We start from the raw sequence: 18,309 nt of genomic DNA, 5'->3' as shown, positions 1-18,309 counted from the left end.
AAAATATTAAAAAAATAATTCGTAAAATATAAATTGACCAAAATAACCCCAAAGCTGCAAATTTTAAATAATTTGGATTTGTAAAAAAAAAAAAGAAAATTGAAATACTGCCGGATAATTGTGACCGTGCGCTGAAGTTTGGATGATGATGAGGGCAAACGAAATCACTTTTCATTGTCTTCTATAAGCGTTGCGTGGTGTTTTCTTATATATATGTAGACAAAAATGAACAATGATTTTACCTATTCTCATCATCGTGTAAAGTTCTTCACACTATCACAGTTGTCGGACAGTGTTTCATTTTTTATTTTTTTTTATAAATCAAAATAATTTGAAATTTGGAGCTTGTATTCATAAAAAATAAAAAAATCTAAAAAAAATATATAAAAAAAATAAATCAAAAAATATTAATTTGACAAAATACCCCTGAAAATTTATGGGGGTATTTTGGTTAATTTATATTTTACGAAATATCTTTCATATTTTTATTAGATGCACTTCAATAAGATATACACATGTTCCAAATTTCATATCATTCCAAGTTACAGAAAAAAAAATGAAAAATGACACAATATTGAACAATCGTGACCATACGATAAACTTTGGACGGTTATTATGAGCATAGGCGAAGTCATTGTTCATTTTCGCCTATAGGCGTTAGGAAGATATATATATATATATATATATATATATATATATATATATATATATATATATATATATATATATATATGTGTGTGTGTGTGGGAAATGTTTTTATGCTTCCCTTAAAACATAGAAGTTCTATCCTCCCCCTATTATCCAGCCGTCCAATTTTGATCAAGAGAGCCACTCACCGTTTGAGCTTAGATCCAATGTCTCAAGGTATTTTATTTTTAATTTTTTTAATACAAATTGTATGAATATGAAATTTGGTATGTGCCATCTTCTCATTGGAGGGCACCTATAAAAAGTACTAAATATAATTTTTGGAATAAAAAATAATGATCAAAATACCCCTTGAAAATTTCAAGGGTATTTGGTCATTTTATTTTATTGAAAATATTTTTTTTTATATTTTTTGTTAGTACGATTTTAATAGAGGAATGGACGTCCAAAATTTGGTGTCAAAATAGTTTATAAAAAGACTTTTAAAAATAAAACAGTGTACAGACGTGACATTGTAATTGAGGCAATCTTAACCCTCCATTCAGAATGGATGGCTGGATAAAGGGAAGGATAGAACTTCTATGTTGTAGGAGAAGCATAGAAAGCATGCCCCACATACACACACACACACACACATATATATATATATATATATTTCTGCTCTATTATTTACTCGTAGAGTATTATTACTAAAACTACCAAAAAGTTGCTCTATTCGATAGTGTTCTAAACAAATTTGCCATTTTATCTTAATGTTCTTTCCTTGAGTCAACCAGAAATAGTCCCTGCACCTTATGGCTTTCCAGGATCGCGATGGTTTTTGGGTCACAACGACTTTAGGTATGTTAACCAGATAAATGTACAAATTAGTTCAGTTTTCTACTGAATAAACTCGGCTCCGATACCATAAATAGCGGAAGCATAAACATAAATAAGAAAGAGTAACATTCATAAGAATATTCATAAAAAAGAAATAGCAACATTCATAAGAGTAACATTCATATATAATAACCATGAACAAAAGTATAAAACCATAACAGAGATAGGCACTTACATGAAAGCTCGAAGTAGAGGTAAGTGGCAGAAAACAAAAAAAAAGCTCAAAATAGGGGTGAGAGGCAGAAAACAAACTTGAAGTACTCCTAGTAAGTACTCAGGCTTACAACAATCACTCAAAAATTATAATCACTCAAATTTACAACAATCACTCAGAATACTAAAACCCTAGCTATGATATTCAGAACGAAATCCCGAGGTGTCTTCCTTCTGAAGCATGATCCTCCTTTTATAAAATAGAATGCATGTATTAGTGTATACATACACATTATATATGCACTTATCTACGCGTAAAGGTACATGTGCGTGCGCTTATTAATGTATATATACATCGATAATTGCATATAACTGATAGCAAGCAACTGTATACATATACGTAAAAAGATATGCATATACATATCGTAAATATACACACATCAGTCCATACACACCACGCATGTATAATATACATATTTGTGAGTGTCAGTGTTAGTGTTAGTGTTTGTGTGAGTGTGAGTGTGAGTTGTGAGTGTGTCTTGGTGAGGGTGAGTGTGAGTGTGAGTGTGACTGGGAGTGGGAGTGTGAGTGTGAGTGTGTGAGTGTATGTGAGAGTGTGTGAGTGTGAGTGTGTGAGTGTATGTGAGAGTGTGAGTATGCCAACGAGTGTGAGTGTGTGTGTGTGAATGTGTGAGTGTGTCAGTCTGTGTGAGTGTGATTGTGTGAGTGAGTGTTAGTGTGAGTGTGAGTGTTAGTGTGAGTGTGTGTGCGTGTATGAGTGTGAGTTTGAGTATGAGTGTGTGTGAGAGAGTGTGGGTGGGAGTATGATTGTGCATGAGCGTGAGTGTGTGTGTAGTATATAAATCAATGTACATTTACACTAATAACTGTATAAACTGATAAATAGTGTATATATCGTCATATATATCAATGTAAATAGAAATGAATATACTAATGCACTATATGTATACAGTTATGCACTGTACACATACACACATATCAGTATATACACAACATATATATACAGACATCACACACACATAATAATTATATATACAGCAGATAACTAATGTATTGTATGGTTATATGCATCAGAAAATATAAATACACTGAAAACAATGGTATATATTGCTATACATCAATACGTACACAAATTGAGCTAATAAATGTATATATCATCGATAATAAGTATATACATGATCTTATACATTAGTGTATATATAAACCCTTTATATATATGCATATTCGTGTATGTATATACATTTCAATATACATATACACTACTAAATGTATAAACTGATAATAAGTATCTATATGGACATACACGTCAGTGTATATAGAAATTTATATATGCATTATCAATGCATAAGGGTGCATGTGCAAGCGCATATCAGTGTGAGTGTGAGTGTGAATGTATATGTATGTGTGCGAGTGTGAGTGAGTGCAAGTGTAAGTGCGTGTATATGTTTGTAGTATATAAATCAGTGTATATATACATTAATAAATGTATAAACTGATAATAAGTGTATATATAGTCATGTACATCAATGTATATAGAAATGCATATAATAATGCACTGAAAATATACAGTTGTACACTTTATACATACACAAATCCGTACACATACATCGTATATATACAGACATCACACACACACATATCAATGAATTTTTACACACTAGTAACTGTATATATAGTTGATAACAATTTATTGTATGGTTATATGCATCAGTATATATATAAACTCTGAAAACACTGATATACGTTGCTATACATCAATACATACACAAATTGAGCTAATAACTGCATATATCACTGATAATAGGTATATACTTAGTCTTATACAGTAATGTATATACAAACCCATTCTTATACATTAGTGAGTGTGAGTGTGAGTGTGAGTGTATGTGTGGTGTGTGTGTGTGTTAAGAAAACGTTACTTAATAAAATTGCAAACCGCAACTAAAGCTCCAAAAAATTCACTCCATATTTACATGAAAGAAGCAAGAGTTTGTGTGTTAAGAAAAAGTTACTTAATAAAATTGCAAACCACAACTAAAGCTCCAGAAAATTCACTCCGTAAAAGAAGAAAGAGCAGTACTATACATGAGAAGAAAGAACCATTAAGCAAATCAAGCTTGCAAGATCAAGATCTCAAATATCAAATAACGTAAAGAAATCCACCTTGATGTTAAGTTGCTTTCTTGCTTGTTGATTTAAAAGAAAACTCGATGAAGATGAAGCTCATCAATATTAATAAAAACAAGTACAAATAAGAAAAAAATTTAAATGGTCTATCACAATTGGGTATTTAGCATAGCCAATTCATCAAGAGAAGATACCCATTTTTATGCCTAATTTTATACAGAGTAATAATGAATTTTTCCTAGGCTTATCAGATTAGAGGTGATAGTATATATATATATGTGAGTGTGAGTGTGAGTGTGAGTGTGAGTGTGTGTGAGTTTGAGTGTGAGTGTGAGTGTGAGTGTGAGTGCGAGTGCGAGTGCGAGTGCGAGTGTGAGTATGTGTGTGTGAGTGCGTGTGTATATGTGAGTGTGCGTGTGAGTGTGAGTGCGTGTGCGTGTGAATGCGTGTGCGTAAATGTGAGTGTGAGTGCGTGTGTGTAGTATATAAATCAGTGTACATATACGTTAATAAATGTATAAACTGATAATAAATTTATATATGATCATATACATCAATATATATATAAATGTATATATTAATGCACTGTATATAAACAATTATGCACTTTACACATACACACAAATCCGCACATACAAATCGTATATATACAAACGTCACACACACACATGCACATATCAATGTATTTTTACACATTAGTAACTGTATATATATTGAATAACTAATGTATTGTATGGCTATATGCATCAGTATACATACGCAAATTGAGCTAATAACGATATATATCGTTGATAATAAGTATATACATGGTCATATACCTTAGTGTGAGTGTGAGTATGTGTGTGTGTTTGGTATGCATATGTGTGTGTGTTAAGAAAAAGTTACATAATAAAATTGCAAACCACAAGTAAACCATCAGAAAATTCACACCATATTTGCATGAAAGAAGTAAGAGCAGTAATACTGTACTAGAAAAGAAAGAACCATTAAGCAAATCAAGCTAGCAAGATGAAGATATCAAATATCGAATAACGTAAGGAGATCCGCCTTAATGATAAGTTGCACCAAGCTTGTTAATTTACAAGAAAACTCGATGAAGATGAAGCTCATCAATAATAATAAAAACAAGTACAAATAAGATAAAAAATTAACAAGAATTATCACAATTGCGTATTTAGCATACCCAATTCATCAAGAGAAAAAACCCATTCTTATGCTTAATTCTATACAAAGTAATATGGAATTTCGCCGAGGCATATCAGATTAGAGGTGAGTTTGAGTGTGAGTGTGAGTGTGAGCGTGAGCGTGAATATGAGTGTGAGTGTGAGCGTGAGCATGAGTGTGTGTGTGAGTGCGAGGAGTGTGAGTGTGAGTGCGAGTGCAAGTGCGAGTGTGTGTGTGTAGGTATGAGTGTGAGTGTGAGTGTGAGTGTGAGTATGAGAGCGTGTGTGTGTGTAATATATAAATCAACGTACGTATACGTTAATAAAGGTATAAACTAATAATAAGTGTATAGATGGTCATATACATCAATGTATATAGAAATGTATATACTAATGCATTCTATATATACAGTTATGCACTTTATACATACACAGAAATCCGTATATACACATCGTATATATATAGACATCACACACACACACATATCAATGTATTTTTACACCCTAGAAATTGTATATATAGCAATTAAGTAATGTATTATATAGTTATATACATCAGTACATATATATATATACTTTGAAAACAATGGTACGTTTTGCTATACATCAATACATATACAAATTGAGCTAACAACTGTATATATCACTGATAATAAGTATACACATAGTCTAATACATTAGTGTAAATATTAACCCTTTATACATATGCATATGAGTGTATGTATATACATTTCAATATACACATACACTAATAACTGTATAAACTGATAATAAGTATCTATATGGTCATACATATCAGTGTATATAAAAATGTATATATGCACTATCAATGCGTAAGGGTGCATGTACGTACGATATCAGTGTGAGTGTGAGTGTGTGTGTACGTATATGTGAGTGTGAGTGTAAGTGTGAGTGTAAGTGTGAGTGTGAGTGTGTGTGTGAGTATGAATGCATGTGTGTGTGTGTATGTGTATAGTATATAAATCAGTGTACATTATACATTAATAAATGTATAAACTGATAATAAGTGTATACATCAATATATATAGAAATGTATATAGTAATGCACTGAAAATTTACCGTTATGCACTTTACACATACACACAAATACGTGTATACACATCGTATATATACAGACATCACACACACACATATCAATGTATTTTTACACACTAGTAACTGTATATATAGCTAATAACTAATGCGCTGTATGGTTATATGCATCAGTATATATATATACCCTGAAAACAATGGTATGTACTGCTATATATCGATACATACACAAATTGAGCTAATAACTGTATATATAACTGATGATAGGTATATACATGGTCTTATACAGAAGCGTATATACAAACCCATTCTTATACATTAGTGGGAGTGTGAGTGTGAGTCTGTGTGTGTGTGCAGGCTGTGTATCTTAAGAAAAAGTAAATAAAATTGCAAACCACAAGTAAAGCTCCAAAAAATTCACTCCATAGTTGAATGAAAGAAGCAAGAGATTGCGTGTGTTAAGAAAACATTACTTAATAAAATTGCAAACCACAAGTAAAGCTCTATAAAATTAATTCCGTATTTGCAAGAAAGAAGAAAGAACGATTAAGGAAATCAAGCGTGCAAGATCAAGATCAAGATCTTAAATATCGAATAACGTAAAGAGATCCGCCTCGATGATAAGTTGCTTTCATGCTTGTTAATTTACAAGAAAACTTGATGAAGATGAAGCTCATCAATATTAATAAAAACAAGTACAAATAAGAAAAAAAATTTACGTTGACTATCACAATTGGGAGAGAAGAAATTGTATATATCACTGATAATAGGTATATATACATGGTCTTATACAGTAGTGTATATACAAACCCATACTTATACGTTAGTGCGAGTGTGAGTGTGAGTGTATGTGTGTGGTGTGTGTGTGTGTGTGTGTGTTAAGAAAAAGTTAAAAAAGAAGAGAGAGTTGTATGTTAAGAAAAAGTTACTTAATAAAAATGCAAACCACAAGTAAAGCTCTAGAAAATTCATTCCGTATTTGCATGAAAGAAGAAAGAGCAGCACTGTACTAGAAAAGAAAGAACTATTAAGAAAATCAAGCTTGCTAGATCAAGATCTCAAATATCGAATAACGTAAAGAGATCTGCCTCGATGATAAGTTGCTTTCATGCTTGTTGATTTACAAGAAAACTCGATGAAGATGAAGCTCATCAATATTAATAGGAACAAGTACAAATAAGAAAAAAAATTAACATCGACTATCACAATTGGGAATTTAGCATACCCATTCTTATGTCTAATTCTATACAAAGTAATATGGAATTTTGCATAGGATTATCAGATTAGAGGTGATACTATATATAACTGAGAGTGTGAGTGTGAGTGTGAGTGTGTGTGTATGTGTGCATATATGTGCGTGTGAGTGTGAGTGTGAGTGTGAGTATGATGTGAGTATGATGTGAGTATGTGAGTGTGAGTGTGAGTGTGAGTGTGTGAGTGTGAGTGTGAGTGTGAATGCGTGAGTGAGTGTGAGTGTGAGTGCATGTGTGTGTGTGTAGTACATAAATCAATGTACAATGCGTTAATCAATGTATAAACCGATAATAAGTGTACATATAGTCATATACATCAATGTATATAGAAATGTATATATTAATGCACTGTATATATACAATTATGTACTTTACATATACACAAATCCGTATATACACATCGTATAATCATCACACACACACACGCACATATAAATGTATTTTTACACACTATTTGTATATATAACGGATAATAAATGTATTGTATGGTTATATGCATCAGTATATATATATACACTCGAAAAACGGTGGTATATATTGCTATACATAAATACGTACAGAAATTGAGCTAATAATTGTATATATCAGTGAGAATAAGTATATACATGGTCTTATACATTAGTGTATATATAAACCCATCCTTATGCATTAGCGTGAGTGTGTGTGTTTGGTGTGCATGTGTGTGTGTGTGTTAAGAAAAAGTTGCATGATATTGCAAACCACAAGTAAAGCTTCAAAAAATTCACTCCATATTTGCATGAAAGAAGCAAGAGTGTGTGTGTTAAAAAAAAGTTAATAAAATCGCAAACCACAAGTAAAGCTCTAGAAAAATCACTCCATATTTGCATGAAAGAAGCAAGAGTGTGTGTGTTAAGAAAAAGTTAATTAATAAAACCGTAAACCACAAGTAAAGCTCCAGAAAATTCACTCATATTTGCATGAAAGAAGCGAGAGTGTGTGTGTTAAGAAAACGTTACTTAATAAAATTGCAAACCACAAGTAAAGCGCCAGCAAATTCACTCCATATTTGCATGAAAGAAGCAAGAGCAGAAATAAACTAGAGAAGAAAGAACCGTTAAGCAAATCAAGCTTGCAAGATCAAGATCTCAAATATCAAATAACGAAAAGAGATCCGGCTCGATGATAAGTTGCTTTCATGCTTGTTGATTTATAAGAAAACTCGATGAAAATGAAGCTCATCAATATTAATAAAAACAAGTACAAATAAGAAAAAAAATTACATGGACTATCACAGTTGGGTATTTAGCATACCCAAACTCATCAAGAGACGAAACACAATCTTGTGCCTAATTCTATACATAGTAATATGGAATTTTGTCTAGACTTATCAGATTAGAGGTGATAGCTTATATATCTGTGAGTGTGAGTATGTGTGAATGTGAGTGTGAGTGCGAGTATGTGTGTGTGAGCGTGTGTGTGTGACTGTGACAAACATCAATGATCGGTCAGATTCTTAACCCAATATATGAGAAATGTAAGGTCAGACTTTCGACTTAAGCCATGACAGGCTTCGGTAGTTGGTCAGAGCCTTAGACCAATATGAATGATATGCAGATAAGTTCCGATTAAATGAAACTCTTTTCTCCTATTTTAGATGTCATGTGTCCCAAGAAATTCTTGAAGGAGTAGAGGATTGGTGGGAAAAGTGCACCGGGGTTGAATTAGCTCGTCATAGACCCGTATGCCAAGCTAACGGCAATGTTAATGAATATCTAAGATGGCCCCTTTCTATCAATTATTTGATCGAGCCTCTTGGCCTTGGCAAGTTTAGCAAGGATTATCATCGGGGTCTTCCTCCTCCTTCTCCATTATGAGCATAAAATTGTCGTTGGAAATAGAATATTTCCTATACTTGCACATCAAATTGCCAAGCGTACTGCCTGACAGGATCCCTCAAGTTTAGATGTGAGGAAGAGAGCAGCTTCTAAAATGATCTCATAAGCACAGAACTCTTAGGCGCCTGCGAATGTTTGACCTGGCCATATGATTGTTATACTAACGTGGTGAGGGCATACTTGGAGACCTAGTGTTGAGCGAAAAACACCAACTTCTTTGACCATGGGGAGGCCGTCATGTCTCTCTTGGATCTTCATTTCATTGACGATCTTTCCCTTCTTGGAGATCGTTATGAGGAGTTTATCACAGATAATGACATCATACTTGAGGATAAAGTTTATCCCGGCCTTCGAAAGCCGACAGCCTTGAGAAGGCCATTCAAGGAGTTTTGGAAGTTGGCTTCTCTTTAAGGAGGCCCTAAAGTGTGGATCACCCATTTCTTCGATTCAAACAGGGCTATAGGGGAACTAGGCAACCCTATTCTAACTTCAAGTAACAAGCCCCCTGTCCTTAAGGTTGAGATGCCTACCCGTCCCACAGACCTAATTGATACCATCTACTTGACGTCCTATATTGGGTCCTGAAATTAGGACCGAGTACCTTTATATGGCTTGTGATTTGGCCAAGGCCAAAAGCCCAACCCATCTTATGCAGTATCTATAATGGGCTCAATGTGGCGACTAACACTTCAAAGAGTTTGGGACATGCTCGCATGGGTTTTCCCTCTCCATTATGTTTATAGGTGGCTGGGTGCCTACTTCCAAGCACCTACCATCTAGCAAGCGACATCGATTGCAGTACCTTCCAAATTTTACTGCACTGGTTGGGACACAAGGTTGTTTTTCAATCCGATAATATTGCGAGGAAGCTTTTCCAAGGTGATAAACTTTTTTTCAGGGCAAGTCATTTCCCATTGGGGGCCCAACTAACCGTCTTTTCAAAGATGAGTATGGATCTCAAGTTGACAATGACCCAACCAGCAATCGAGAGATAATGTATCTCCTAAGTGTTCATGGTGCCATACTCCCACCGAGTTGGCATCAAGAAGATGATCGAATTATACAGTCCTCACCAATGCATATGGCAGCACGGGATGAACTAACACTGCCCCTTATCATTTACAAGCAAATTGGCACTAGAATAGTGTGAAGACTGTGTGGGATTCTTGCACCACGATTAACCATGTGTGCAAGTTCATTGTTCCCCATTATGGAAAATATTGGTACCACGGGTCACAAAGAGGCCATTATGTTCAGTCGATGCAGAACATGCCTATGTTTCGGCTTGATGGGAAGATAGGAACCAATTTTAAGAGTCACATCGCTGATGGCTCTAGCTACTGGACAGTGGAATGAGTTTTCCTTTTGACTGGAACACCCTCAGTGTTGAACATCCTATGGACATTGAGTTCATAGTGGAACAAATGGATGAAGGCAGGGATTCCTTCTATCATCACCTAGCCAAATTGTTTGCCAACTAGCTAGGGGTTCAAGACAGATTTCACACCCTCTCGTTTGAAACATCAAAATGGTGATTGACCCCAGGCATGCCAAATCCATTAAAAGAAAAGCTAGGACTCCGTCTCCTTTAAGAAAGAGAGCCGAAGAACCTAGCCATAAGTTTTGCACATTCAGAGACTGAGCCACCGGCTAAGGGGAAAGGAAGGCTCAAAGTCCTTCAGCCTCAAAGGTTCCTTGCAAGGAATCAAATGCTCCATTTATCAAATCGGAACAACATGAAGCCGATCCAAAGGGTAAGGGGAAAAGAAAATTAAGTAGCATCTCGCCTTCAGAGTCATCTCTCAAAGAACTAGCTACCAAATTGGTTTCTGAGGGTAGAACACGGTGCTCTCAATTAACGAACATCTCAAAGGCTCACGTTCATGCAGTCAGTGATCCAATGTCCATTCCTCCGAAGAGGAGTGAGAAGCATATACCTCCTAAGAAGTTGAGTCCTTCTCCTTTCCTATACTGAAAAAGCATAACTAAGAAGAAGAGGATTGAGACGATTGAGCTGGACACCCGTTCTCTATCTCCTATGGCACCATCTTCTCCAGTTCATGGGACAGAACCACAAGGAGAAGTATTTTTTTGTCTGTGATGAACCAAGCAAGCAACTTCTTTTGATAGTGACGAAGAGCTAATAGATGCGCTAAAAGGTATTCCTGGCTTGCCCAAGCCTCCCACTAAGGAGTAGTTAAGGAAAATCAGGCGAATGGCCCCTACGGTTGAGGATATCCCCATGCCTTATGATCATGATGTCTAATAGTGGTGTTTCTCCCCAGCGATATAGAGAAGGCTTGTCTCAGGTTGAGGTGTCTGTCAGTATTGTGGCAATAACAAATATTTTGCTTTCATCCAACCTCCACAACCTGAGCTCTTGTTCTTATGTAAGTCTGCCATTCCCTATTTATATACTTCGCATGGACGAAGCCAACTCCTCAGGCATTTGATTGAACCATCGTGCTGCAATACTTCTTTACATGACTATTTTCATTTCTAACTTTTAGGCTTTCTACAAGGACTTCTTTGCTCATTCCCCCGGAGGATACTCCTGAGCCCATGCTTACCAGCATTGGTGCCGAGACACCATCTACTATTTCTGCTGAGATTATTATCACTGAAGCAGAAGTCTTGGTTGCTACTCCTCCCTTTACTGAGCCAAGTGAAGTCAATGCCCAACCTCTTTTATTAGCTGAGGCCAACATTTCCACAGCCAATGCTCCCGATTCCAATGAGACTGATGTTGTTCCTCCTCCATTGGTCGAGGTCAATGTTCCTGAGGTGCAGGCCATTAACCCTGAAACGGATTTGGTCATTGTCCCTGCTCTTCCAGAGGCCTTGGTTCAATTCACGATGAAGTATTCGACAAACCTAGGGGAAGGGCAGAAGAAGATGGGTCAGGAAGTGGTGAAGTCCGTTTTAGATCTTTGGGCAACTATTTATTGGCAGACCTGAGGACAACTTCAACTTCTATGTCCCAACTGATATCAGTTGCAGGTTCATGGGGGGCTAACAAAGAGAAGCTTCGTGAACCGGTGAACAAGATTGTTCAAGATGCCTAAGGAAGTTGCTTTCGCTCAAGAGGCTTTGGTTACTGTGTTCCCTGACGTCATCTCCTCAGGGGAATTGGCAGTTGAAAATCATCGAAGTGATATCCTAGAAGCTCATTAAGACTTTTAAGTAGTTAAAGCTAGGGTTGAAGAACTTAAGGCTCAATCTGTAACGGCGCAGGTTCACCAACAGATTATGTTGGAGAACATTGCATGGGCAAAAATCTTTCTTGAGGCTCAGAAGAGGGAGCTCCATGAGCAGGAGGCTTACATGGTTAATCTTAATGACTCACAGTTGTGCAGCGTGCGAATAATGTCGCCAAAAATTTCGAGGAATCCTTAAATAGTCTTAACGAAGCAAAGGAAAACCATGGGACTTCTAGGAAGCAAATGGAGGAGAAGGTGCTGGCATAGGTACTTTAGGGGTGCTTGATGCACTTTTCCTCTACTTTTTATTTTCTTTTTCTTTTGAGAAGACAAACGGCTTTGTGGTTTTGTGTATATATTTTAACTCTTGGTGGCATGTATAAACTTGCTTATGCTTTTCTTTCCTTTGGCATCGAAAATACACATATATATTTTTTTTTCAAGCATCCTATCTCTTGGTTTGGTAGCGTCCATTGCCCTATGAAATTCAAAGGTATTTTCGCAGCGTCCTCATATTTAAACAAACTACACCCCAATTAGTGCTCTGAAAAGGAATAGTGAGGGAGTTGTGTTGAAGCCTTCCCTACGACAAAAGAGTAAGTCGATGCTTAGTGTCGTAAGACACTAAGACTTTCTATAGTTTATAGGGATATAGAAAGGACTGTATATAAAAGCCTTCCACACCCTTATAAAAGGTATGGGTAGCTAATGCTTGGTCATAAGACTCTAAGGAGTACTGTCGTTTATAGTCATACAAGAAGGACTATATAAAACCCTTCCACACCCTTAAAATGCGTACGGTGGACAATACTTGGAGTCATAAGACTCTAAGGAGTACTGTAGTTTATAGTCATACATGAAGTATGTGATGATGCTTTAGGTCATATGTTGTGGACCTAGTTATAGACATTTTAGAGTCATGCATCACGGACCATATAATAAATAGTTTAGAGTCATATATCATAGACAGTTGAAGCCCTATAAAGTTGTGCATTAGGCCTATATATATATATATAAAATAAGTGTCTATATGGTCACATATTTCAGTGTATATAGAATGCATGTACTAGTGTATATATACACAGTATATATGCACTTATCAAGGAGGTAGGGGTGCATGTGCATGAGCATAGCAGTGTATATATACATTCATAATTGTATATAACTGATAACAAGCAACTATATACATACACGTATAAACATATCAGTTTATACATATCGTATAAATACTCACATTAGTCCATATATAACATGCACATATGTGTATTATATATATCTGGGAGTGTGAGTGTTAGTGTGAGTGTGTGTGTGTGTGACGTGTGTGTGTGAGTGAGTGTGAATGTGTGTGTGTGAGTGTAAGTGAGTGTGAGTGTGAGTGTGAGTGTGTGTGTGTGAGTGAGTGTGTATGTGTATGTTCTTGTTTGTGAGAGTATGAGTGTGTGAGAGTGTAGTATATAAATTAGTGTACATATACGTTCATAACTGTATAAACTGATAATAAGTGTATATATGGTCATACACATCAATGTATATAAAAATATATATATTAGTGCACTGTATATAAACAGTTATGCACTTTACGTATACACACATATCAGTATATACACATCGTATATACACAGATATCATACACACACATATCAAAGTATTTTATACATACTAATAACTAATGTATTGTATGGTTATATGCATATGTATATATATATATATACACTGAAAATAACGGTTTATATTGCTATACATTAATACATAAACAAACTGTGCTAATAACTGTATGTAAACACTTGCCGTCATTAACATATATAGTGTTTATATATACGATATGTATATATTGAAATATTTATGCATGTATGTATACACTTGCTATCTGCTACATATACAATGATATGCACACGCATATGCATCCTTATGCATTGATAAGTTCATACATATATTACGTATACACTGATATATATGAGCATATAGATACTTATTATCAGTTTATCGGTTATTAACTTATATGTACACTGATATATATATATATATATATATATATGCACACTCAAAACGCATATGTATGTATAAGACCATGTATATACTTATTATCAATGATACATACAATTATTAAAATAATTTGTGTACATATATATGTATAGCAATACATATCATTGTTTTCAATGTATATAGTGTGTGTGACTGAGTGCGTCAGTGTGAGTGTGTGTGTGTGTGTGTGTGTGACTGTGCGTGTGACTGAGTGTGTGGTACATAATTCAGTATACATATATGTTAATAATAGTATAAATTGATAGTAAGTGTATATATAGTCATATACATTAATGTATATAGAAATGTATATATTAGTGCATTGTATATATACAATTATGCACTTTACATACACACAAATCAATATATTCACATCACATATATATAGACAGAACACTCACACACTCACTTATAATAATGTATTTTTAAAACACTAATAACTGTATATAAAGTTGATAACTAATGTTATGTAACGATAATTGCATCAGTAAATAAATATACACTGAAAATAAGGGTATACATTGCTATACATCAATACGTACACAAATTGTGCTAATAACTATATATAGCACTGATAATAAATGTTTACATGGTTTTATACATTAGCGTATATATAAATCATTTATACATATCCATATGAGTGTACGTATTTACATATCAGTATACATATACGTTAATAAATGTATAAACTGATAATAAGAGTCTACATGGTCATATATATCAATGTAAATAAAAATATATGTGTGCACTATCAACACTAAAGGGTGCATGTGCGTACGCATAACAATGTATATATAACTGATAACAAGTTTATACATACACGAATAAACATATCAGTATATACATATTGTATACATATACACACTGTATATATAATCTAAACAGCTAATGAGTGTTTATATGGCAATACATATCAGTGTAAATAAAATGCACGTATTAGTATATACATATACAGTTATGAACTTATCAACGCGTAAAGGTGCATGTACGTGCACATACAAGTGTACATATACATTTATAATTGTACTTAACAGATACAAAACAACTGTATACATGCATGCATATACGTATAGAATATATATCTAAGTGTGAGTGGAATGTAAGTGTGAGTGTGTGTCTGCATGTGTGTGAGTGAGTGTGACCGTGTGTCAGTGAGTATGAGTGTGAGTGTGAGTGTGTGAGTGAGTGAGTTTAGTATATAAATCGATGTACATAAACGTTAATAATTGTATAAACTGATAATAAATATATATGGTCATATACATCAATATATATAGAAATCTACATATTAGTACACTATATATATACAGTTTACACATGCACACATATCAAAATATACACATCGTATATATATAGACATCACGCACGCACACACACATATCAACGTATTTTTTACACGCTAATAACTGTATATATAGCTGATAACTAACGTATTGTACGGTTATATGCATCAGTATATATATATATACACTGAAATTAATAGTATATGCTACTATACATCAATACATACACAAATTGTGCTAATAACTTTATGTACCACTGATAATAAAGTATATACATGATCTTATACATTGGTGTACACAAACCGTTTATACATATGCACATGAGTGTGCGAATAAACATATCACTGTATATATACGTTAATAACTGTATAAACTGATAAGGGTGTGTATATATAAATGTTTGTATGCACTATCAATGCGTAATGGTGCATGTGTATATGCATATCAGTGTATATATAACTGATAGCAAGTTTATACATACATGCATAAACACTTCAGTATATACATGTCATATATATACACACTGTATATATATACAAACTGATAATAAAGGTCTATATGGTCATATATATCAATCTATATTATAAACATACACAGCATACATGCACTTATCAACACGTACGAGTGCATGTGCGTGGGAATATCATGTGTATACAAACATTGATAATTGTATATAACTGCTAACAATCAACTGTATAAAATGAAGCTTGTAAGATCAAGATCTCAAATATGAATAACATAAAGAGATCTGCCTCGATGAAAAGCTGCTTTCATTGTTGTTGATTTACAAGAAAACTTGATGAAGATGAAACTCAACAATAAGAAAAACAAGTATAAATAAGAAAAAAAATTTAGATAGTCTATCATAATTGGGTATTTAGCGTACCCAATTCATCAAGAGAAGAAGCCCATTCTTATGCCTAATTCTATGCAAAGAAATACGAAATTTTGCCTCGGCTTATTTGATTGGAGGTGATAGCCAGTGTCTGTGTATGTGCGAGTGTGCGTATGTGTGAGTGTGAGTGTGAGTGTGAATGTGAGTGTGAGTGTGAATGTGAGTATGTGGGTGTGTAGTACATAAATCAGTGTACATATACTATAGAAACTAATAATAAAATGAACCTTGCAAGATCAAGATCTCAAATACGAATAACATAAAGAGACCTGCCTCGATGATAAGCTGCTTTCATTCTTCTTGATTTACAAGCAAACTTGATGAAGATGAAACTCATCAACAATAAGAAAAACTAGTATAAATAAGAAAAAAAAATTAGATGGTCTATCATAATTGGGTATTTAACGTACCCAATTCATCAAGAGAAGAAGCCCATTCTTATGCTTAATTCTATGCAAAGAAATATGAAAATTTGCCTCGTCTTATTACTATATAAACTAATAATAAATGTATATACTATATAAACTAATAATAAGTGTATATCTGGTCATATATATCAATGTATAAAGAAATGTATATATTAACGAACTATATACATACAGTAATGAACTTTATACATACACATCAGTATATATATATCGTATATATACAGATATCACACACAAATATCAATGTATTTTTTACAAACTAATAACTGTATATATAGTTGATAACTAATGTATTGTACTATGCATCAGTATATATATATACACTGAAAACAATGGTATATATTGTTATACGTCAATACGTACACAAAAATTGCTCCTAACTGTATACATCACTGATAAAAAGTATATACATAGTCTTATACATTAGTGTATATATAAACTATTTATATATAGACATATGAGTGTGCATTTACATATCAATGTACATATACGCTAATAACTGCACAAAGTGATAATACGTGTCTATATGGTCATATATATCAGTGTCTATAGAAATGTATCTGTGAACTATCAACACGAAAGGGTGTATCTGCATGCGTATATCAGTGTACATATCAGTATATACGCATAAACACGCATAAACATATCAGTATATACATATCGTATATATACACACTGTATATATTATATATAAACTGCTCATAAGTATCTATAAGGTAAAGAGATCCGCTTCAATGATAAGTTGCTTTCATGCTTGTTGATTACAATCAAACTCGATAAAGATGAAGCTCATCAATAATAATAAGAACAAATACAAATAAGATAAAAAATTTCGATGGATTATCACAATTGGGTATTTAGCATACCCAACTCATCAAGAGAAGAAACCATTCTTATGCTTAATTCTATACATAGTAATATGGAATTTCGCCTCAGCATATCTGATTATAGGTGATAGCCAGAAGCAGTGATTCAAAAAGCGGACCGCTTAGCGCCTAAGCAGGCACCCAACGCCCAACCCAAGGCCTGCTCCCCACTTAGGCGGTATGGAACCCACCTAGGCGGGCGCTCGCCCAAAGGTGGAAATTCCTTTTTTTTTTAAGTCGACAAAAATTGATCAAGACATCACCCATTGATATTAGATTTAAGTTTTGATGTTTTATAAATCTATTGGGAGGTTTTTCAGAAAATTTTGAGTCCTTAAAAGCATCTTGGACTAGGCCGCCTAGGTTCTGAGCGCCCCCCTCCTAGGCGCTGGGCGTCCTGGACCTCCCAGGCCGCCTAGGACCCACCTAACGCTTTCTGAAACACTAGCCAGATGAAATAAT

General features: G+C 34.2%; 1 long non-coding RNA gene across 2 annotated transcripts in view; it reads right to left on the bottom strand.

Annotated features, from left to right (window-relative positions):
* Positions 1-1,634: 1,634 nt before the first annotated feature.
* Positions 1,635-18,309, bottom strand: part of LOC148779110 (uncharacterized) — a 43,563-nt gene continuing 26,888 nt past the window's right edge. For both annotated transcript variants that reach the window (XR_016047664.1, XR_016047669.1), the window contains exon 3: positions 1,635-1,930. This is a non-coding gene — a long non-coding RNA (uncharacterized LOC148779110). The remainder of the gene's footprint in view (positions 1,931-18,309) is intronic.

The sequence above is a fragment of the Amborella trichopoda genome, chromosome 13 (genome assembly GCF_054954075.1).
Source record: "Amborella trichopoda isolate Santa Cruz 75 chromosome 13, AtrichopodaSantaCruz75HAP2 v2.0, whole genome shotgun sequence".
In the NCBI taxonomy this organism is placed as follows: Eukaryota; Viridiplantae; Streptophyta; class Magnoliopsida; order Amborellales; family Amborellaceae; genus Amborella; species Amborella trichopoda.
Note: the sequence above shows the minus strand (reverse complement) of the source record. Positions and strands in the feature narration are given on the sequence as shown.